Source organism: Lutra lutra, chromosome 5 (genome assembly GCF_902655055.1).
Source record: "Lutra lutra chromosome 5, mLutLut1.2, whole genome shotgun sequence".
Taxonomy (NCBI): Eukaryota; Metazoa; Chordata; class Mammalia; order Carnivora; family Mustelidae; genus Lutra; species Lutra lutra.
In genome coordinates, this window is record NC_062282.1 from 116,216,416 (window position 1) to 116,241,415 (window position 25,000).

Sequence of the window (25,000 nt, forward strand, 5' to 3'; positions counted from 1 at the left end):
TTAACCTATGCATAACTGAAAGCATTTCTTACAATGCTTGGTATTTTGAAAACAAATGAGCTGATGATGACATAGTAATCATAAAACCATATTCCTTCCCCCAAAACATATTTTAAAAAATTGAAGTCTTTGCACTAAGGAATGTGGTTTTATGCCTCGGAAACCTTGAGATTAAAAAAGTGAAAGTGTTAGTTAATTTTCCTTGTTTTCTTGAGTCTGTAGAGAAGTGTTCAATAAATATTTGTTTTAGTAGGGCAATATAAACATCTTAAATTATATAAATAGAGGCTTGTAGGTATTACTTACATTGTTTCTTTATTCCCCAGAGGTACAAAGTCCAGAGGAATCTAAGAGATTAACCTCAGAAAGTCAGAAGAGTTGGATTGCCACTGTTTTAACTCAGGTCACGGTCATCATTACCATTTATTCATTACATACTTGTGAGACCACATGAAAAATGACCTATATTATACAAACAGTCCACACTTGAACAACCTTTCACTCTAAGTTTGGGACTACTCTTGAAAGTGTTTGTTAGGGTTGATTATTGAAAAGTCAGATGAGGGCAAGCAAGTCTGTCTATCTCCTCCTGTTTGAGTCTTAATCTGAGCAGCAGAAAAATCTATTTATTCTCTAGCTAACAAAAAGAAGAGAATCTTTTCTGAAGTTTTTGTAGAAGCCCAATTTAAATTTATCTATTCATATATAACTACTATTCATTGTTCCCATTCCACAAATATTTGGTGTTATATGTAATATATAAGGTTTTTTGCTAGGAATTACAGACATAAAGATAAATAAGATATATCTTCAAGCTATTCATAGTCTACTAGGAAGGGAATAAACATGTACATAAATGAATGCAGTAGATTGTTACAGGGATATGATCACAGCCTGTACAGGATACAGTGGGAACAAAAAAAAAAAAAAAAAGAAAAAAGGGAGTTATTAATTCTATCCAGGGTGAGGGGTGGGATCAGAAAAATCTCTTATAGAGATGAGAATTCTTCAGCTGTCTTGAAAGATAAGAAATCTTTACCAAGTGGAACCTACGTATAATTAAAATACAGACATTAGTAGAGGCAGAAGAATGGGCCGTGTCTGGTGGGATTAGTGATACAAAAGGGATTGCTCTCTATTAGACTATATTCTGTTTATTTTGCAAGGCTTCAGGGATGGTTCAGCTGGTTAAGGGCTGCTGGCGAGGAAGGGAGAATTGCTTCCGTGGCAGATTTGGAAAAGATGGGCAGTAGTCTCCAGACCTGAGCAGAACTAATATTTGAGGAAATGAGAATTTCTTTTTTTTTTCTTTTTTAAAGATTTTATATATTTATTTGACAGAGAGAGATAGAGAGAGCACAAACAAGGGGAGCGGCAGGCAAAGTGAAAGGAAGAAGCAGGCTCCCCACTGAGCAAAGATTTCCCCCCACCAACTCAGGGCTTGATCCCAGGACCCTGGGATCATGACCTGAGCCAAAGGCAGATGCTTAGCTGAGCCACCCAGGCGCCCTGGAATGAGAATTTTCTATAGGTTTTTCACAGATATGAATTTGGGTACCACAGATACATTTTCATGTCTCATGAGCATTTTTCTTAGAAATATATTAAGTAGTCTAATCTGAAAAGTCCACTGTATCCAGTTCTATACTACTGCTCAAAAAAAGTCAGAAGTCTCTCTTCTGTAAGGTGTCAGGTTCTGTAGGGTTTAAGATTTTTTTTTTAATCTTTTAATAATACACAAGGTAATGCCTCTTTAAAAGTGAAGCACTTATTACACATTAAGATAAAAAGCTATTTCATAAAGAATAATTCCTCAAAACAACTCCAATGAGCTCTTTGTTATTAGTTCAAGGGAAGAAACAGGAAAAAGCTAATCCAGTATAAAGTTTGTTTTTCAATGATACTTCAAATGCAATCTACTGCAGCCATGTGAAAGGTCCGTATCAGTATGATTTAATGTAGTTATATATATTACAATATTTAAACTTGTATAAAAATATTAATACAACACTATACTTTATATCCCTTTTATAAGCCCCAAGGACTAATTTCAGAAAAACACAGCAGTGAAGTTATGGTAACTCCAATGTTGAACTGTAGGAAATATATCCTGTGTATATTTTCCATAGTATTACCTTTTGTGAATCTACTATTGAATTCATGTTTTTAAGGTAAAGATAGAATTCAGAACATAGAAATACAGTGAAAATGCCACAGGAAAATATTTGTGTCGTCGTTGAAATTCAGCATGTGTACCTCTTTTTAAAGTTATTAATAGGCCTGAGAACAACAATAATAAGCAATTTCTCCCAAATAGAAGCAAGTCTGAGAGAATAGACTTCCGTCAGAAGTGGCTGCTGTTAGGGAGAGGGGAAGCTGAATTCAAACAGTTTTGTGAGAAACTAGAAAAGAGGAAGCAATTCAGCTTCACAATCGGTCACTGATATTTGGTTTACTCTCTTTGGAGTTTACAAGTGGCTGCCAAGTTACGTATAATGCAGGCTGCCTAATCCTTGGAGGCCTTTCTTCCAGCTAACGTCTGCGTCAGTGGTGGCCATGAGAGAGGAAGCAACTTGAGGAAAACATTGTTTACCATTTGAGTTTAACATGGAATTGGAAGTCTGAAGTAAGCGGTTTAGAACACTATTGGAATGCTGTTTTGTGTACATTTTAAAGACATAGTGATTTCAAGAGTTACTGAACACCTAGTCCTAAATGTTAAATAGGATCTCATTCTGAAGGGTACCTTCTTGACACTTCTTTGGGGGTAGTTATGAAAAGCCAAAGACATACTTTTTTTTTATTTGACAGAGAAATCACAAGTAGGCAGAGAGGCAGGCAGAGAGAGAGGGGGGAAGCAGGCTCCCTGCTGAGCAGAGAGCCTGATGTGGGGCTTGATTCCAGGACCCTGGGTTCATGACCTGAGCTGATGGCAGAGGCTTAACCCACTGAGCCACCCAGCTGCCCCCAAAAGACGTATTTTTAATAAATACCTCTTGTGTTTACAGTCATGTATAAATTCTGTGTGAGATGAGACAGATAATCTGACCAACAAACCCCAGAGTAGTTACAGTCATGTCCTCCAGAAGATTACAATCTAAGGAGTGCTGGGTGTATTTATAGGTATATGAAACAAGAGAAAACAAGAGTTTGGAATTGGCTACATAAATGTGGTAGAGTTGTCACCCATTTTTTTGTTGCACATTTATACTTTTTCCCACTTACAGATTATAATTTACTTGAGGGTGAGGACTCTAACCACTTTGTTTGTTAGATCTCCTTCTGTGGACAAACTGGGACAAATGGAAAAGAAACCATTGACCAGCTGCATGTGAGTAATTCTTTCCCCAGGATAAGCCCACTTCAGCTGTTAAGTGGAGAATGGTTGGGTAAGGTGTTGTAGAACAAAGGTCACAGACTTAGCCATGTTTGAAACAAGATTTTAATTCCTTTTCTCTCACTGTGCAAGCAGATTTGCAGAAGGAAGGGAAGGGAGCATCCACCAGTAAAAGTAAGTTGAGGACTCCAACCTCACTTCTAGGAGTAGAACCTAAGATTCCCACCCTGTCATTCCAAAAACTGTTTTTTTGAGATGCACAGAAAAGATAAAGCCTTATATTCATAAGTAAACCCACTTAACATATGCATTTGAAGAGCAATCTGTGCACATTTTGAAAGCAAAAAAGTATCAGTAAAAATCGGCTATAAATTTGAAAGGAGATTTGAAAAGAAAAAGCAATTTTCGTTTAGGGAAATAAGTAGGGTATAACATGAGAATAATACAGTTATTTTGTTAAAGTTTAAAAAAATTTTTTTTTACTTTTAAAATGTGTGACCTATAGTTATTTTGATTATGGAAGCACTGATTCCCCTCATCAAAGGTAGAATGGCCTTTCTCCCACACCTAAACAAGATTTAGCCTTGTTTCTTGAAATTTAATTTTTTTAAATTGTGCTTCTTTGATTTGATTTTTTCCCTTCATTTTCCCGAATGGAAGTGGCATATATTTAATTTTAAGTTTTAATTCAATTAAACTTAATTATTTTTAGAGACACTTTAAGACACTTTGGTTTTTGTTTTCGTTTTATTTATATAATTCTTAGAGGGGTAATAGTATTGTTAATAATATTCTCTTTGAGGGGCACCTGGGTGACTCAGTGAGTTGAACATCTGACTCTTGATTTCAGCTCAGGTCATGATCTCAGGGTCGTGAGATTGAGCCCCACATCAGGCTCTGTGCTGGGTGTGGAGCCTGCTTAAGATTCTCTCTCTGCCCCTCCCCCACTCCCTCTCCCAAATAAATAAATAAATAAGGAAAAACAAATCTCTTTGAGCTTCTGATGTGATCCAGAGACTTTAAATATGCTCCTTCGTTTTATTTTCACAGTAGTGCTATCAGTGGCCATTACTAATGTCTTCATTTTATAGCTCTATAGTCTGAGACTCACAGAGTATAATTAAATCTGCCCAAGAAACCATAACTATGAAGCAGGACTAAGATTTGAACCCATGTATGTGTCTTAATCTTTTTTCCATGAAACTACCCACAAATGTATATAAATATGCATATACGTATGGATATGCCATGTACGTACTTTGTTACACACCCATCCTTAGTTGATAATTGATGGAATATTTTGTATTTCTTGGATTCTACTTATTGCACTGCTGGATTCCACCTGTGCAATTTTTAAAAAGAAATTAAATGATGCACTCCAGGAAGGGTTCACATTTGCTCATTATTTCTGGCTTAATCAAGTTAATGGGAAAGAACAAAAAATAGCTAAGACCAGAGTCCCTGTAACCAGTGTTGCGGGAAGTTATGCCCCTATTACTTTTACGTGTGTGTGTGGCTAAGGGTCTAATTATTGGGCTGTTAACAATATAATTTAAGTACTCATTAAAGGTGCTACCATTTAATAGACTTGTCTGATCACAAACCTTCATTAAAAGTCTTAGAAAGGTGTTTTTTTTTTTAATCTTGTATTTTTCCATAAAATTCATCTCATTGGATAATTGAAGAGAGGTAGACTTTGACATGTGGTTCACAGTAAAGAATGAAGATTGGGTGTGTGAGTGATGCTCAGAATTTATAATATTTCTTTGCTTTTTTATAGTATTGCTGCAAATTGTGGAAAACAAATTTGGGAAATTGTAGAGATTAGAAAAAAGAGGTGTAAAGAATAAAATGTGGGGCGAACTTATATTTCACTTCTGAATATAAGCTAACCTTTACCAAGGATTAAGCCATTGGAAGAAGTTCTAAAATTCATGTATGGGAGAAAATTACAGGTTTCCTCAGAGGTTTTGAATCAGTGACCTTTTCCATTAATATGTCTGCCTCCACTAGAAAGCTATTTCTAGATTTTAAAATTTAGTCTTTTTTAATTTTAATTTGATATTTTGATTAAGTATAATTATTTTAAAACAAAGATTTTTCTCATTTCTGAAACCAGTTTTACAAAGCTCTCCAGTGCTTCTTTGTGTGTCATTCTCACTCATTTTAGAGGGCCAGATAGGAAATAACATTATTGAATGCTCTGTTGAGAATCACATATTGTACCTTTTTTTAAATCTCCATTCTACAATATGGAGACAAATAAACTTACCCCTGGTCTCACGCCTAGATTTACATCTTAAATCTTATATTACAGGGTTTTTTTACTACACATATACCTATATATTTTTTTCATGATAAACTTTTAAAAACTCCTTTCTGTGCTCTTTTCCATTTAAAATTTTCAAGAAAGCCTTGTTCTGGATGGGAAAGCTCCACCTGTGCCCAGACAGGCCTTTGGATGCACTCACTGCTTACCTGCTCAGACATGATAAATTGCTCTCTGTGTTGGTGTTTTACATATAGAAAATGAACACCTTTGAAAAAAAATCTCTTATTGAAGTGTAATTAACATAAAGTGTTATATTAGCTTTGGGTTTACGATATAATATTTCAACAATTCCATATATTACTCAGTGCACATAATGATAAATGTGCTCTTAATCCTTTTTATCTATTTCACCCATCCCCCACTGACTTCCCTTCTGGCAACCACCAGATTTGTTCTTTGTATTTAAGAGTCTTTTTTTGTTTGTCTCTTTTTTGTTTGTTTTGTTTCTGAAGTTCCAGTTGAGTGAAATCATATGGTATTTGTCTTTCTGACTTGCTTCACTGAGCATTATACCCTCTAAGTCTATTCACGTTGTTGCAAATGGCAAGATCTCATTCTTTTTTATGGCTGAGTATTATTCCTGTGTGTGTGTGTGTGTGTGTGTGTGTGTGTACACACACGTGTGTACGTGTGTGTACCACATCTTTTTTTTTTTTTTTAAGATTTTATTTATTTCTTTATTTGTCAGAGAGAGAGAGCAAGCACAGGCAGACAGAGTGGCAGGCAGAGGCAGAGGGAGAAGCAGGCTCCCCACAGAACAAGGAGCCCGACGTGGGACTCGATCCCAGGGCTCTGGGATCATGACCTGAGCCGAAGGCAGCGACTTAACCAACTGAGCCACCCAGGCGTCCCTGTACCACATCTTCTTGATCCACTCATCTATCTATGAACCCTTGGGTTGCTTCCATATCTTACCTATTATAGATAATGCTGATGCATATATCTTTTGGAATTAGTGATTTTGTTTTCTTCGGGTAACTACAAAGTAAAGGAGTTACTGGATCGTGCAGTGTTCAGTAGCATACACTGATAATGTGTCTCATGGAAGATGAGCAACAAATCCAAAAGTACACAGATGTTTTTAATCCATGAAAAAGTACATAATTTAATATTTATAAATGATTTTTAACATGAATCAAATTGTTTCCAAAATTCTAAAAATTACATCAATAAATATCCTCGAAATCATGTTAAATTAAAAATCCTCACTTCAAAAAGTATCTGTGACCCTATTATATATTATGCTATTAATAACTCAAGATCTTTAAATTAAGGTAGATGTTCTTGACCATCATATTTTCATCAAAATGGTAGTTCAGGAGGGGGAAAAAAATCTGTCTCCACCTTGAACTTAAGCTTGGCTTTGAACATAATCTTAGTGGGTCTATGCCTAAAACTGTTAGCGTCAATTATCTCTGAATTGATTTTGTTTGTCCAAAGATACAATTGTGAAGAATTGTGATTCTTTCTAAAATATTTTCAGCTGAACTCTAAACAGATCTTTAGTGATAGAGATATTATACGAAAAATTACACGTTCATCTTTGGGAACCAGAGGGTAGGCCATGTGTTGCTTCTGTCTTCTAGAATAGATACACGGTCTTTCAGGCCTTGGAGAGGATACCGTACTGGAGAGACAGCAAGTATAGATTCATTCCTAAACACTTACTTGTTTTTTTCTCTTTTTCTATTATTTCAGTAGATATAAAATCTAATGTTGATGTGCTGATCTTCAGGTTCCTACTCAGTACTTGGAACATTTTTATTTTAAATCATGATCCTTTTAAAAACTTGTCACTCTTGTGATACCTGGTTTCTGGTTACAGCTTCCATTTTTAACTGGAAGCAATATTGGTATAATGCTAGCTTTCTCCCTCAGTTGAAATTTATTTGCATATGTAGAAAATATACCTCTTTCTAACTGCCACTTCTTGCGTTTTTTACTTCTTTGGCATTTCACCTTCTCACACCCACTTTTCCTAACTCCCCACCTTAAGGCCGTCATTCTTAGCCTGCATTTGGTGACTGTCAGATGTGCCCACATGCACTTAGTGCTTTTACTAACAGAACTGTGACATGAAGAGGTGAGTTTTATTACCTAGCGCTGCACACTCTTGAGGGGGAAGATCGATGGGCTCTGTTGGTGTTGATTTGCAGGGTGGGGAGTCACAATGAACTGAATGGCTGTGGTGTGGTACATGAGACCCCTTCTTCTCCTTGCATAGTTCCTATTTCATTCACCATCCTTAGCATTACTTATTCCTCGTTGCTTTTCTCCTTCTCTCTGGTTTTTGTCCCATCATCAACTGAGGAATTATACTCATAAAATAAAAGTACTTCTCATGCCCTTTAACCTTTTTGACATTAACCAAGTATTTTTTTTTTCTTATAAGTTTTGCAGCCATGCATAGGATTTCTCAATCTTAGCATAATTGAATTTTGGGACAGAAAATTTGTTGTGAGAGACTGCTCTGTAGGATGTTTCGCACAATCCTTGGCCCTTACTCATTCAATGCCAGTAGCACCCATTTACCTAGTTGTTACACGGAGAGGTGTCCTCAAGTGTAATCATGTGCTTCGGGGGGCCAGAATCACCCCCATTTGAGGGCCACTACCCTAGACAACTAGTCCAATTCCTTTCATCATTCTTTTCTACATGTCTTATGAAATTATCCTGTTTTTAAATTACAGAACAATGATCTCATTTGACTTCAGGATGTTGGTTTCGACATTACCGGGCATTTCGTTGCCTCTGATTCTTTTTGTTTCATAACATGGTCTCTTCCAGAGCTGCTAATACATGTTCACAGTGTTGTTTTTGTGTGAGATAGTGAAAAGATAATGTCAGTGACACACATACTGGGTGCCTTTTGATAGTTGATTGCCTTATCAGTCTAGCTACTGTTTAAAGAATATCTTGGTGATTACTCTGCCTTCTGATGTGCTACCTGACCATTTTTTTCAAACCAAGCTACCAGTTTCAACTTTTTGTAGAAAGTAGACCCCACATTATCATTATTTTCTTCTCGTAGCCCCAAAGCACAGAGCAAGCCTTTTGACTGTCCTGGTATTAGCACTGAAAGTTCTACATTCTGCTAAACCCTTCAGTCATGAGAAATCCAGGATAGTTCAAAATCCTACAAGATATTTCTTTCATTTCCCTTGCAATTAGAGCATCTTAGCCCTACTTTAATTTCTGTTGTACAGTGGAGTGGGGAATTTAGTGCAGGGATACTGAGGTCCTAGGAATGTAGTGGGCTCATAGATGTGGTATGTGTAGTCTCACAGTGTTTTCCAGAAACTGAATTTGAATGTTCGTTGTGGACCTCCTGGTCCCATGTTCTTTTATATCTGGTTCCTCTACACATTTGTGTTGATTGCCTTGTATCTATTGTTCTTTGATTTGTAACTCATTATTTACTGACTGTTTCCCACTTTATTTTTTAGTAAAGAAAATCTTTGGTTTTGTATAGATTTTTTACAAGGCAGACTCATAATTGTTGTTCAAGATCTCTTTCAAGGGGCACCTGGGTGGCTCAGTCAGTTGAACATCTAACTCTTGATTTCCACTCAGGTCATGATGTCGGGCTCCACTCACTCTGGAGTCTACTGGAGATTCTCTCTCTCCCTCTCTCTTTGCTCCTCCCCCCACCACTTGCATGCCGCTAATTAATTAATTAATTCAAATTTTAAAAAAAATATTTCTTTCAACTATTCCCACAACATGAAATCAACTTTATGAAGTAATTTATGATCTCTTGGCTTCACTTTTTTTTTTTAAAAAGATTTTTTATTTATTTATTTGACAGAGAGAGAGATCACAAGTAGACGGAGAGGCAGGCAGAGAGAGAGAGAGAGAGAGGGAATCAGGCTTCTTGCTGAGCAGAGAGCCCGATGTTGGCTTCACTTTTAAATGGTTGCTTGCTCCAAGGCTATTAACTCAAAGACTTCTTAAATCATGGAGACTTTACAGGTGAAATAGATAGCAATCTGTGTGGTGTTGATTAAGGATTATTAAAATTATCTCCATACTTAGTATATCTCCTCTGTAATGATATAGGAATATTCCAACTCTAGCTCAATTCCTTCAAATTAAAGTTTGTATCCACAGATGTCCTGTTAAAATGCAAATTTGTGGGTGATAGCAAACTCATCAACATATAAAAATTGTACAATCAACTTGTTATTACACGACCCTACATGAAACAAAAAGAGCTTTGAGAAGTGATAAAAGAAAGAGTTATGAAGTTGGTTTGTTGGACATAGGTAACAATGCAGTTGTGACAGTTCCAAACAGAGAAGTATGGAAATGTGGACTGCTAGGGTGGGATTGGGCTAACAGGATATAAATTGAGAAATAGAAATGAATCTGCCTCATAATTTGTCTGGGCCTACTTGTCTTAACCTGTTGTTTTCAGGAATTAATAAATACTAGGATCTTTAGGCTAGTTGCATGTTACAGAAAAGTAAAGAAGAAAAGATAGTGGTGTTACTTATTCCCTGTCCTTGGTAACATTGAAATGGGTTGGCCAAGGGCTCATTAACTCCAGCATGGCCAGTACCAATCCCATGATCCCCTGTCCTGATTTTAGGATCGCAGTAGTCTTACTTAGAAGGTATTGGCAATCCGGTTGCTGATACTGTCTGTGTTTTCTTTTTACAATGACAAAGCACAAATTCATTGAGCACTTGAGTCAGCCTATATTGTTCTGGAGGCCTGTTCTTGGCACTGTTTTATAGGAGCTTCCTCAAGGGAACTCTGGCCAGAGTCTTGCTAGTAGTACCTAAAAGACAGATGCCTTTCAGTTTCCCTTTGAAGATAGTAAGGATTGCATGGGCCACTCTCTCGTAGTTGGTCCATGGCTTCAGTTCCTCAAACTCTTCTGGCCAGATACCAATTGCTAGAGTGTCTTAGTTATCTGCTGGACTCACTTACTTTCTGTTTCTATAACAGATATTTAACAGAATGGTACTAGGATAAGACCCACCTAGGGTTTTTAATAAAAATGCAGAATCAAAGTCCCCACCCTTAACCTACTGAATCAAAATTGCCCCAGGAAATTTTGCTACATGCAGAAATTGTAGATATACTACTCCCCACTCTCCATCAGTGATCTCATCATTAGCCATAGTTTTAAGTACCATTTGTTTGCTTCATTACTTGCAGATTTCTATCTTCACTACAAACCACTCTTTGAAGCTCTGCTCTCATATACTTTGTTGCCCCTCATTTCTCCTCTTGAACGTTTCGTAGGTATCTCCAACTTAACATGTCCGAAAAAATACTCCCTCAGAACCTGTTCCTTCCACATTTTTTCCATATCTCAACAATTGGGGTCATCTTTCTCAGAGTTTCTTCAGCATTATTCGTTCCTTCCTGCACATTATGCACAGTATCCAACCGATCAGCAAGTTCTGTTGATCCTACCTCCAGATTATGCCATGGCTTCATATACTTTTTTTTTATAAATCCATCCGCTGCCTTTTTTCTAGCCCACCCTGTGCCTTTTGTGATCTGCTGAAATTGGCTTCTAATTTGTCTCCCTGCTTCACCTTTAGTTTGCTTCCAACTTATTCTCTGTATTTAGGAACTAGTGTAATCTTTTTTTTTTTTAAGATTTTATTTATTTTTTTGTCAGAGAGAAAGAGAGAGCACAAGCAGCAGGAGCAGCAGGCAGAGGGAGAAGCAAGCTCCCCTCTGAGCAGGGAGCCCGATGTTCGCCCCATTCCTAGGACACTGAAATCATGACCTGAGCTTAACCGACTGAGCCACCCAGGTGTCCCCAGCGTCATCTTTTTAAAAGGTCATGCATGTCCTCTGTTGAAACCCTTTAATGACTTCCCACTCCTCTTTAAATTCAATTCACACATCTTAGCGTGGCTTCTATAACAGCGTATGGCCAACGTGGTAGGCCTCATCAGTCGACCTCCGCCCCCAGCCCACAGCCCCTCACTCACTATGGTCCAGACACAGTGATTTTTCCTTGGTTCCCTGATAGTCTTCTGTCTTAAAGCCTTTGTGGATACAGTGGCCTCTTCCCGGAAGACTTTGTTTCCTGGTCCTTGGCTCCTCACATCGCAGATCCCTTCACTCATGTCAGGGATCAGGTTAAGTGTCATGTACTTAGGGAGACATTCCTCATCATTTACTTTATTCAGACCTTCCTCAGCCTCAGCACACAATATTCTCCCTGTTCCTTTTTCCTCTCCTCTATAGTACCTGGCATGCTATGGTTGGAGGAGGATGAGAACCTTGGCTGCTTTCATCACTACTGAATACTCATCACCTACAACAGTGCTGAGCCAGTAAAAAAACACTCAATGCATATTTATTAAATGAATTAATTAAGGTTTAGATTTTGTTCTTTTTTTTTTTAAGGTTTTATTTATTTATTTGACAGAGATCGCAAGTAGGCAGAGAGGCAGACAGAGAGAGATGGGGAGGAAGCAGGCTCCCCGCTGAGCAGAGAGCCTGATGTGGGACTTGATCCCAGGACCCTGAGATCATGACCTGAGCTGAAGGCAGAGGCTTAACCCACTGAGCCACCCAGGTGCCCCAATTTTGTTTGTTCTTAATGGAAGGCCAATAAATATTAGATGGGGAATAGAATTTGGGTGAGACTTTTAATAATAACTGATTTCATATTGAAAGTGGAAACCTACAAACTAAAACCTATTGTGGAGTTGTAGAATTCAACTCTACCCCATATTCCATCTGTCATCCTTTTATATGGTTTAACATAAGTATTAAACAATATTAACTAGTCAACACTTAACTTCCTTTACTTGTGTAACTCACGGTAAGATTTTGGACCATGATCTTTAAAAATTCAGCATTCTAGAAATAGTAATTTTTTTCATTTATGTGGAAAAAGACCAAACACAAGGTTGACCTTAGATACAGGTATAAAATGGCCATTTGCCTACACAGTCTGACTTGAGGGAGGTTATAAATGCAAAAACAACTAAAAGGTATTCATGATTGATTTTTGTTCCTGAAATTTCACCATTTTGAATATTGTCTTCTCCTTGGGGTTCTGTTAAAATTTTATGTACATGAAAGGGTCATTACATTATTAAAGTTCAATGTACATGAGATCTGTTGAATCATTTTTATCCTAGTAGAACTGCGTAGCAATAAAATGACTTTCTTCTTCTCGGAGCAAGAGTGAACTTTAAGATAAAACTGATCCCCATATAACTTTAGGATAGCATAATTTTATTGTTAATCAGATATATTTATGTAGGATTCTGCCCATTACTGCACTGTGAGCTCATAACCGCAAAAAGGAGTCCATCATTAGGACACCACATCATAGAATTCACAAAATTGTATTGAAAGAATGAATAAGTGAGCCAAATATATAATAGCAACTTTTTTATGGCTGGTGCCAGTATTTAAAATAAAAAATTCTGTAAAACAATTGATATAATGTTAAAACATACATAAATATGCTTATGGGCTTTGGAGGAAGAAATAAGTCTTAGTTGGCCTTTTTTCATTGATAATGCATAAAGTGTTTGATACTGGATACAAGTGTCACACTTGGTGTATTTAAACGTTGTGGTACAAATTTGCTTTGTCAAGTCTTACATTAGGTCCTTTGTGTTTTCTTTCTTTCTTTCATTGAAGTGTAGTTGACCCACAATGTTACACTTATTTCAGGTGTGTTTTCTCCTTTCTCATCTAGCCATTTTCACCTATGCTTGGCTTATTTTTGTTAAGTAGTGCAAATATTGAGTAACGTGTATTGACGTTGGCACACTTTCACAACCCGCCTGTGGCCTTTCTCCTCATTACCTTATCTGACACTCTTTAAACTGTATTTTTACTATTCTTGCACAACTGATTCTAGTGAAATAGAGAAGCCATCAGTTTTAATCCCCTGTCTGCTATTTTTCTCACAGAAAGAGCTGTGGCTATTTCTGGGGTACTATTAACAAGTTAAATGCTGAATATCACATTTTGGATTGTGGCCTCTTATGAGTCATTTGTCTTTTGAACAAGGTGTGTCCAGTGTTGGAAAGAAATCATAGCAAGGTCTACACTGGAGTGCCAACAAGTTTTTCAAAAGAAGTTGCCACACCCAAACCTAAAGCATTTTTTTCAACAGCTAAGATTAAGAGTAATTAACATTTAATATGCCCCCACTTACATGTCCATTATGTTTCCATGAAAATTAGCATTTTAGCCATGTGTGTCAGCACTCATTTTAACTTCTTTATCTTTCAAAGGTTTGTCTTTCTTGGAACAGTCTTTTCTCAGCAGAGTTCTTTGATTAGATTGACTGCTTTTCTATAGAGAGTAATCCTGCTCTGTGGAGACTGATGGTTTCAATGAACTGATGTCAGCATGGTGGGCTCTTCACAGGCTCCCATTGCTCATGATGCAGACAAGGTTCATTTGGGTAGTGAGGAAAAAGAGCTTAATGCTATGACCTTGTACAGATCATTGCTTTTCAGTGCTGAAATCTTCTCCTAAGTAAGTGCATTCTTAGAGTACTTTTTTTGTTGTCAATAGTCTATGTTGTGGAGGGGGAGACTCCTTGGTAGACCTATCTTCTAAGACTTTACAAAATAAAAACAAAATGTGGGGGTTTTGGGGGTCATTTGTTAACCTTTTCCGTTTGTGTAATAGTAGCCATATTTTTCTACTGTTATATAGTTTTCTGTGACTATTTCTTGTGCACAACTTGGGATTTAACATCCTTCTGTGTATTTAAGAAAACCCTATAACATATATAAAGTTAAGCAGAGTTTTAATAGTACTTATGAATGTTTTGTGTGAAGATAAGTCAAAAAGATAAGCCCTATCCTATATGCATACCCACACATTTGATGGGAAGCTTTTGGGGAGAGGGGGATGATGGAGAACATTGTCCTTTCTCGCACATAAGCAGACTTATTCCCTCATTTGAAAGACTTTGCATGCACACTGTAAACCACTGCAAAAATCCTTCATCATTCTGGCTGCTTACTTCAAAATCCAGTCTAGTTATCAATCTTGCGATTCCTGGAACCAGCACATTATTCAAGATTCATAACCCCAAGGGGAAAAAAGGCTCCCCCATTTTTTTGCTCTTGATTCTTTTATATCATTAATATAGGCTAAGATTGCTTTACCTGTTTCCACCATTGGAAATAAATCATAAAGATGGCTTTAGGTATCATACAGTACAAATCACCTTGCACCTTGCCTGTTCTCCCGTATGCAAGCGCCTGGGTGTGCTCTGGCTTATGGATCTTACTAGCTCTGCTCTTCTGCTCTGCGTGAATGTATTGTTGCCTGTTTGTTCCTCCCTTTCTTGGTGGATTCTTGGATGATTTCCACTCTTTTGTCCTTCCATACCGTACTTCTGTGACCCATACAGCATAGTGGTTAACAGACTCAGAACTAGATTGCTTGTGTTTGTGGGTCCACCAAGCTATGCAACTGTGGCAAGTTATAAACTGCTGTGCTTCAGTTTACTCATCTGTAAAATGCAGTACATTTTCTATGGGATAGGTAGGTTATGAGCATAATAGAGTAAAAAGCACAGAAGGGATTTGAAACTGTGCCTGACACGTAAGAAGCATGATTCAAGTGTAAGCTGTTAAATTTATTAACACAGACCTTCTACATGCCTCCTGAAGTGTTTAAATGTGACACTTTCTCTTGGGTAGATAACTAGGGGGGTAATTTCTGGGCCATAGCAATGGAATATCTTCAGTTTTACTAAAAAATTTGTTCTCTAAAGACACTGTGTACCAACTTATACCTATGGTGTTTAAGTTCCTTTTTATCCTCCACTTCAAGTCTATTGTCAGACTTCTAGTTTTTTTCAGTCTGACAGGTGGCAGAGTAGCTCTCTCTTATTTTAATTTGCAATCCCTGACAGAGAGTAAAGTTGAAAATCTTTTCTAGTTGGCCTTTCTGGGTATTGCTATTAATATTCTTTGCTTAAAACAAAATGTACAGGGATAAAAATATATGTTTATAAAAAATAAAATTAAAAAAATATATATACAATACTGTATCCAAGCATATGAAATTAAAATATAAGGAAACTTACTTTTTATCTTGAGGAGGAAGGGGCAGAAGAATAGGATTTAGCTGTATCTGTAACATTTTATTTATTTTTTTACACTGATCAGGATTTTATTTAAACTTTTTAGTGAACAATACTATAGAGACTTTGATATGTAAATGTCTAAAATGTTACATCTTAAATTTAGTTGGCGAAGAATGCATTTATAGCATGAGTTTAGTCCTCCACACTGAAACAAGATACTAAACTGTAAAACAAAACAAAACAAAACAAAACAAAAAACTCCACTTCCTATTGTTTGAAATCCCAGTTTATTCAGTAGATTATAAAAATGCATAAGTCTTGGATAAGAGAATTGGCTGTACAAGAGTACTCCCTTTTTACAGTATTCCTTTTTACTTCATATGGGAGTTATTGCTTCTGCTGTAAGATTGAACTGTTACAGCACTAAAAGACAACTGTTTAGGGAAGATGCAGGAAAAGGAAAAGGAAATGTACGTAAGGCAATATTTCTTTTACGTACAATAAGCATTATAGTGTTTTAGGAAGACAAAGTAAAAATTACTCAAGGCTAGCTGGGTTCTCACTGAATAAAAACAATGGGCTAAATACTGAGCTCCTTGTATCAAATCTAATAATCAGTGCCTTGGTCGCCATATTGGTAATCTCTGGGGTAGTTATCTTGGTACTCACCGTGATATTCATCTGGGTATTCTGCCTGATAATCACTACCACTAATTTCAGACCTATTTGTTCCTTTTCCTTGACTTCCACTCTGAATGACAGGTTCTGCAGAAGCAGTGCCATATTTGAGATCATATACTTGCCGCCCAAGCCCAAACACACTCATTTCTTTCTAGGAAGCAACTTTGTTGGTTCTCATGTGTAGAGAAATCGTCCCGTTGTCTACTGGTTGTAATGTTAGCTTCTGATCATAGATGTCTTTTCTGGTACCTGGTGCTAACATCCCCGCCTGGCTGGCTCCTTTGTTGGGGCCCATCTGCAGACTAATTGTGGTCTGGTCAATAGGTTTGTCAGTTTGCATTTTGGGATCGTAAAGATGCCTCCTGATCCCATACTGTCATACCTGTGTGGCTGGTGCATTTGTTGGTTCCCATCTGCAAACCAGTTACATTTTAGCCAGCTTTTAATTTTCATTCATCAAAACGTCTTGTTTGTTTTTCAGCATACTTAACTCCAATGTCAAGGGTTGTATGGAATCCTTTTATTTTAGCCAGACCTGCGAGAGCCACCAGTGTAGTCTGAACCTGGGTCATTTGCTTCAGGTATGTCATGTGGCTTCATGCCATAAGAAGCCTGGATAGCTTTAATAAAGTTGCCAATATTCTCCAACTGAGGCCAGTTTAACGGGGACTCATTAACCTTCACTGAGCTTGGCTGTTGCTTGTTGATGAGCTCGTAGGGGATGGTGCCATCTTTTAAGCACAGCAGAGAGTTGGTGTCAGTGTGCTGTCACTTCTATTTAAATTCAAAGATCTTCTTCTGCCTGATGATCATACTTGGAAGCGATCTTGTTCTTAACCTCTGCCGAGAGCCTGTAATAAGGGCCCTTGTTGAAGAGGGTCCTAGTGGTTCAGGTGGCGGGAAGAGACTGCGCTCAGGTCTGGGGGTTTCTCCTACTTGGCTTTCACACTCCTGGGCCTGAGGAGTGGCTGTATCACGAGATGCTCAGAGCTCGCGCCCCTGACAGGTGCAGGAGATGCCCTGACCAGTAACATTTTTTCTTTAAACACCAAAAATTTGAAGAAAACTTGGAAAATGTGTATTTATCTGGGTGATGAGGAGCTGGTTATATTTTATATTATTTGTCATTTTCATAATGTTTCCAATATTCCAGAAATTAAAAAATCAATTTAGGTTTCATTATCAAGCCCAGGGAATCATGTTTGGGATTCAGCAATTAAAAAGGTGATAGAAATATTTTAGATATTGGTTAAGAAAATTTGTATGTATTACTCTAAGAAAACCGATTACTTGCAATAACATTTTAATCTTAAAAGTATAAATAGTAGAATTAAAATAATGAGAACAGGGGCACTTGGGTGGCTCAGTGGGTTAAGCCTCTGCCTTCGGCTCAGGTCATGATCTCAGGGTCCTGAGATCAAGCTCCACGTTGGGCTCTCTGCTCAGTGGGGATCCTGCCTCTCCCTCTCCCTCTGCCTGCTGTTCCCCTTGCTTGTGCTCTCTCTCTCTCTCTGTGTCAAATAAATAAATAAAATCTTTAAAATAAAATAAAATAATGAGAACATTCAATTTATTTTAAAAATATAGAAAATAGTGGCACCTGTGTGGTTCAACCTGTTAAGCATCTGCCTTCTGCTCAGGTCATGATCTTAGGGTCCTTGGATCGAGCCCTGCTCAGTGGGAGCCTGCTTTTCCTTTTCCTTCTGGCCCTCCTTCTGCTTGTGCGCTCTCTCTCTCTCTCTCTCTCTCTCAAATAAATAAATAAAAATCCTTAATAAAAATTTTTTTTAAATATGGAAAATATATTTGGAGAGAAAATTCTCCAGCTTCCTGACAATAGAAGATGATTATGGTATGATAAAAAGTAAGATATCCTATAGAATATTGTATTTTAAATGTTTTCTGAATATGTTACCAAAATTAATTATGTCTGTAAAATTTTATTTAAATATTGGGTAAAAGTACCATTTTTCTTAATCTTAGAATGATTTCTATTTTATTTTATTTTTTTAAGATTTTATTTATTTGACAGGGAGAAGCAAGCTCCCTGCTGAGCAAGGAGCCCAACGACAGCCTATCCTAGGATCCTGGGATCATGACCTAAGCCAAAGGCAGATGCACAACCAGCTAAGCCACCCAGGCACCCCAGAATGATTTCTATTTCAGATATCATTAAAATAGGTTAAATGTGATGTTATTGCCAATGTAAGGAGGCAAATGACATAAACCCATCTGCTTTCATTGCTTATCTATATCTATCTATCTATATGTAGATAGATATAGATATCTCTCTGTATATACATTTAATTTGGTATGCAGTCCTGTCTTTGTAATAATTACTTAATTAATGTGGAAACTGATTTTAACATGGGCAAATGACATATATGACTACATCATCTAGATAGTTTTCTTATCCATGTTGAAAAGTTACAGGTTCAGAGCAAAAAATTCAACTTAAATTTTACCCAATAGGGTTTAAAGGCTAAAGGGTCAATTTTCCTGGACAGTATTGACTAGAACTCTAAATGAGTTTTTGAGGAAAGTATCAGGTAATCTTTTGTGGATTTAAAAAAATCATTAGAGCTTTGTTCAATTCCTATGCTTTGAAGTTCCTACTATTCTTTAAGACTACATGTGAACATGAAATCACCTATCCTTCGTATTTCTCAATATGTTTCCCATAATAAATTTTTATTATTTAAGAAGATTTTTGATTTGATTATACTAGTACTCTGAACTAGATTTTCTAATATAGATTATAATAAGTTATGAAGCACTTCAGTGATATAAGGATAGAATAATATATAATAAAACTATTGGTCTCTTAATTTTCTAGATCCCAAAATAACAAAGTTTAATAACATTCAGACTTGGCAATTTGAAAATTAGGTAAATGGTGGATAGATTCGTCAGGTATTTAAAATAGCTGTATTAGGGTGTGTTGGTGGCTCAATTGATTAAGTATCTGACTCTTGGTTTTGGCTCATGGGTCATGAGATTGAGCCCCATGTCAGGCTCCATACTCAGTGGGGAGTTTGTTGAAGATTCTCTCCCTCTGTCTCCCCCCATCTTAAAAAAATAAGTAAATCTTTACAAAAATCTTAAAAAGCTATAAATAGCTTTAAATAGCTATTTAAAATAGCTATATTGAAATAAAAAAAGCTATATTGAAACATTTTTTATACAATTTGTTAAGTTTTGATATATATATATGTGTGTGTATACACACACACACAGACACACACACACACCCCTATAAAATCATCAATACAGTTAAGATTGTGACATACCCATTACCCCCGAAATTTCCTCTGACCTCTCTGTAATCCTTCATCCTACTCCCTCATTTCTAGCCAACCACTGATCTACTTTGTCACAAAAAATGAGTTTGTGTTTTCTAGACTTTTATATCCATATTTTTGCATATTAACACTGTTCATTAATACTGCACAGGTAAGGGGCACCTGGGTGGCTCAACTGGTTAAGTATCTGCCTTTAGCTCAGGTCAGAAATCCAGGAGTAGCTTTGTTGGTTGATTTTGGTCCAGCCTAGTTTCACGATGTTGTGGTCACACTGTTGGTGAGGGCTGCGGTTATCAGAATGCTTTACTTCACTAGAAGTTCTCTTCCAAAGATAGCTTACTCATCTGCCCATTGGCTGAAGGCCAAATTCCTCAGTGGCTTACTCCTGCTGTTAGAGGGCATCAGACCTCATATTTTGGCCTTTTTATAGGATTGTTCAACGTAGTGTTGGGCTTCCTACAGAGAGCATGTTACAAGAGAGAGAATGAGCATGACCAAAATGAAAGCTGAATTATGTTGGAAGTCAAATACCATCTATCTCTTCTCCCATATTCTATTGGTCACTCAGAACAACCTTGGTTCACTATGGGAGAGGGCTACACACCTGATTCACTGTAGGAGCTGGATGTCATTGAGGCCATCTCGAAGGCTAGCTATCACAATATATTTAGGCTACTTAAACTGTTTGGGATGCCTGGGTGGCTCAGTCGATTAAGCGGCTACCTTTGGCTCAGGTCATGATCCCAGGGTCCTGGGATCGAGCCTCACATCGGGCTCTCTGCTCATCAGGGAGCCTGCTTCTCCTTCTTCTGCCTGGTGCTCTGCCTACTTGTGCTCTCTCTCCATCTCTCTAATAAATAAATAAAATCTTTTAAAAAATAAAATTAAAAAATCACATCAAACTGTTCAATAAGTTTTAAGATTCATGTAATCAGCCCATAAACCCACATTAGCCGTATCTGTTTGCCTATAATTTATGGGATGACTACATAACAGTCTTACAATTTACTGAATAATTTTAAAAGCACATATTTACTTAATACTTTATTACCAGCATTTGGAAGTAACAATACTACATTTCCTTTAAATGTCCTCTGTGTTGGGGTGCCTGGCTGGCTTAGTCAGGAAAGCATGCCACTCTTGATCTTGGGATGGTGGGTTCAAGTTCCACATTAGGGGTTAAGATTACTTAAAAAGAAAATCTTTAATAAATAAATACTCTTTATATTTTAAGAACTTTTTGTTAAATCTGGTAGATTTCATCCTTGTTTTTTTTTTTAGTATATATTTAAGTATTTATGAGAGTTTCAGAACAAAAGAGAACCAGCTCTATCAGTAAAACCTTCAGCATGTTATAAAAGAATCTGAATCTATTTTTTTAAAGATTTTATTTATTTATTTGACAGAGAGAGAGAGAGATCACAAGGAGGCAGAGAAGCAGGCAGAGAGAGAGGGGGAAGCAGGTTCCCTGCTGAGCAGAGAGCCCAATGTGGGGCTCAATCCCAGGACCCTGAGACCACAACCCCAGCCGAAGGCAGAGGCTTAACCTACTGAGCCACCCAGGTGCCCCAAGAATCTGAATCTATTATATATAGTTTTGTTCTTAAGAATTAGGGTTCCTGGGTGGCTCATTTGGTTAAGTGACTGCCTTCAGCTCAGGTCATGATCCTGGAGTCCCGGGATTAAGGCTCCACAGGGAGTCTGCTTCTCTCTCTGACCTTCTCCCCTCCCATGCTCTCTCTTACTCTCTCTCTCTCAAATAAATAAATAAAGTCTTCAAAAAAAAAAAAGAATTAATAATAAGGGGCTCCGAGGTGGCTCAGTTGCTTAAGCATCTGACGCTTGATTTCGACTCAGGTCATGATCTCAGGGATCAAGCCCCAGTTGGGCTTTGAACTGCTCATGGAACCTGCTTAAGATTCTCTCTCTCCCTCTGCTCTCCCTCTCTTTCCCTCGGCCCCTCCCTCTGCTTGTGTGTATGCACATGCTCTCTAAAAACAAGAAAATAGAAAGAATAAGCATTAAATTAAGAAAGATTCACTAATTCAATATTTATTTTTCACAGATTCTACTGTAGCAAAAAGTTGTTCATATGAAGATTGTGATTTTATTATTCACACTTTTCAATGGATTTCCGATATTTTAGGTGTAGATACATTTTAAAAATCTTCAACCAGTGTTGCTTTGAAACTGGTATGGGAAGGCATAAAGAGGAGGATTTGAGTTTAAAAATAAATCCCACTTAGAAATTCGGCATACTTTTAAAAGATCATGTAAAGCTAAATTATAGCTTATACTTAAACTCTAATAAAGACTCAAAATATTAATAGATGTTCTCCTATATTACCACTAATAGCGTATGTGACTCAAAATAAGCCCCCAGTGCAAACAATGAGAACTAAATTGAGCACAGCATCAAAAATCTGGCAGTAAAATCACTTGGCCCCACCCTGTAGCACATGCTGTTCCCAAGGAAGAAGCAGTACGTTCTTAGGCTTAAGGTTTGGCAAAGGTTCTCATCATTCTCAGACCTCCTTCAAACTCCCAGATCTGTATTCAGTTTCTTTTCATACCCCTGCCCGCCTCATCTGCTCTTGCTGATGACTTTATAAAACATCAGGAATACCTGCAAAATTTGATGTAATTTTAACTGCACCCCAAAACGCAAAATTTTTTTAAAGATGTTATTTATTTGTTTGACAGACAGAGATCACAGAGAGGCAGAGAGAGCGGGGGTGGGGGTGGGGAACAGGCTCCCCGCTGAGCAGAAAGCCCGACTCGGGGCTCAATCCCAGGACCCTGAGATCATGACCTGAGCCAAAGGCAGAGGCCTTAACCCACTGAGCCACCCAGGCGCCCCCCAGAACGCAAATTTAAATTGATTTTTTTTAAAGATTTTATTTATTTATTTGACAGAGAGATAGATCACAAGTAGGCAGAGAGGCAGTCAGAGAGAGAGGAGGTAGCAGGCTCCCCGCTGAGCAGAGAGCCCGATGCGGGCCTCGATCCCAGGACTCTGGGACCATGACCCGAGCCGAAGGCAGAGGCCTTAACCCACTGAGCCACCCAGGCGCCCCCAGAACGCAAATTTAAAGTGAGCAGGTGAAGTAGCTTGCCTTTGCTTAGTGAATTGAAGACTTACTGAGGCTGCCCTCAGTACGGGGGGCCCGTATATTGGCTGGCTGACAAAACCAAGTAGGCTAATAAGCGCCGTTTCCAAGATAACTATTTCCCCAATATTCCATGACTTTGTAAAGAGTACACCAGTCACTGACACTGCAAGACACTTTGGCTTCTCAGACCCCATTAGGCTCCCTGAGTGTAGCTGGCATAGCACACACAGGCACGGGCACAGCACATGACAGTGCGCAGGGCACCAGGTATCTATTCCCAAGAATGAATGTGGAAACTAATTTATTATTTACCTTGAATTTCTTCAAGATAAATTTTAATTAAATTAGGAATGTCCGTGTTAAGAAGAAAAGTCTTGTTTCCTAAATTTGCTCCTTAAATCAGAATGCTTTCCTTAGATTAATTGTAAGCATTCATTACATTAATCAATATTTATGGAGTTTCTAATAAAGGCCAAGCAACCATGTTCACAGTGGTGAACAAAAAAGGGCAAGGTTTCTACTCTGGGCATAAATACCTTAGCATTTGAGACTGACATAAGGGGATAAATAAACATACTTCAGGTAGTGGTGAGTGTTATGGTCAAAATCAGTTGGAGGGATATGCCATCGGAGAAGGCATCACTGTGGAGATGACATGTGAACTGAAAGGAAAGGCAAAAATTGGGGCAGGCACTTTAGGGGCAGAGAAAATAACAAGTGCAAAGGAAGGCCCAGAGGCTAGAAAAAGCTTGACATGCTTGAGCATCAGATGGATAGCCATCACTTAGTGCACAAGACAGGAAGTCTTAGAAAATGGGGTCAAGAGGTGGGCAAGGACTTGGCTTAGCATAGTGTGTCTTTAAAATTTAAAATTTATTTTCTTTTTTCTCAGTTTACTAAAATAGGTAGACCATCTGCCTCTTTGTAGCAGAGTAAATTTCAAGTTAAAGGACTTGCTGATGAGAATGTCATTATTTTGCCTACTTAATTTGCTGATGATGTCTCAAGTTTGGGAGATGTAGTATAAGTAACATGGGGCTTACAGCCAAGTTTGTGTAAGACATTTGTAAGCAAGCAGTCAGGAGTAGCATATAAAGAGGAAGGATAGTATCCACACTTTGCCTTAATTGAATACTGCATTTATCTATTAATTTTGTGCAAAGAGTTCAATTGGAAGTCGTTTTGTCTATAGATTTGTGCCCTTCTCTAGAATGAGGTGTGCCAGTAGGGTGCAGATAAGTCCTTGAACCCCAGCTTCCAAAGTGGTTGACTACCAGCTAGTCAAACTAAGAGGATTTACTGCAGCTGAAAATGTCAATTGTTGGCCTATATAACTTTTTTAAAAAATACCTTATTTATTTTTGAGAGAGAGAGAGAGTGCACACGTACAAGAGTGGGTGGAGGGACAGGGAGAGTGAGAAGCAGGCTCCCCGCTATCCCAGGACCCCCGGGATCATGACCTGAGCCAAAGGCAGACCCTTCATCAACTGAGTCTGTACCCTGAGGACTGTATATTTTTAAAGTATATTCAATTTAAAGTATATACAAGAAATACATTTTATCATAAATTAGTTTAAATGCAGTAGATCTGACTTTCTTTCTGAGATATTTCAAAGTCTGAGGAAAGAAATTTCTTTTCTTGTGTTTCTTGGACTTATAAATTTCACCCAGAGTGATCAAATTTAAAAACAAATAAATCTGATGTTACAGTGAATTACTTTCTACTCAGTGTCTAAGCTCCAGGGCTCACTCTTCAGAATTGAGACAAGTGAAAACCACTCAATGTATTTGGTCCTTGACTGCTGTGTTTTGTCTTTATGGTTTGTATTTAAAGTGAAACTAACATAGTAAAATAAATATCCCATGTGAGTGAAAAAATAAGCCCTATGATTTCTCAAGAAAAAAAACTCAAATATAAACCTTGTCATGAACTTCTTCGTGCTGCACCAGCACAAAACAGTGTTAACATACACAAGGAGGGGACTGCCAGGGCTGATGTAGGGCCCTTTATGGCACTGTCTTTGTTGGCATGCTGACCAACACAGGGTATAGACTAGGAAGGCCCAGGAAGCACAGACCCAAACCTAAAAAGTTTGGGCAGATTATGAAACTTGAGTCTTGGCTTTACAGAATGGTTTCTTTTATATGTATTTCCTTCCAAAATAGCTACTTCTCGTTAAGACT

General features: G+C 37.7%; 1 protein-coding gene and 1 pseudogene across 1 annotated transcript in view; one reads left to right on the top strand and one right to left on the bottom strand.

Annotated features, from left to right (window-relative positions):
• Nucleotides 1-25,000, top strand: part of ADGRV1 (adhesion G protein-coupled receptor V1) — a 548,798-nt gene that overhangs the window by 273,612 nt on the left and 250,186 nt on the right. The window lies entirely within an intron of this gene.
• Nucleotides 16,293-17,290, bottom strand: LOC125100189 (calponin-3-like; annotated as a pseudogene).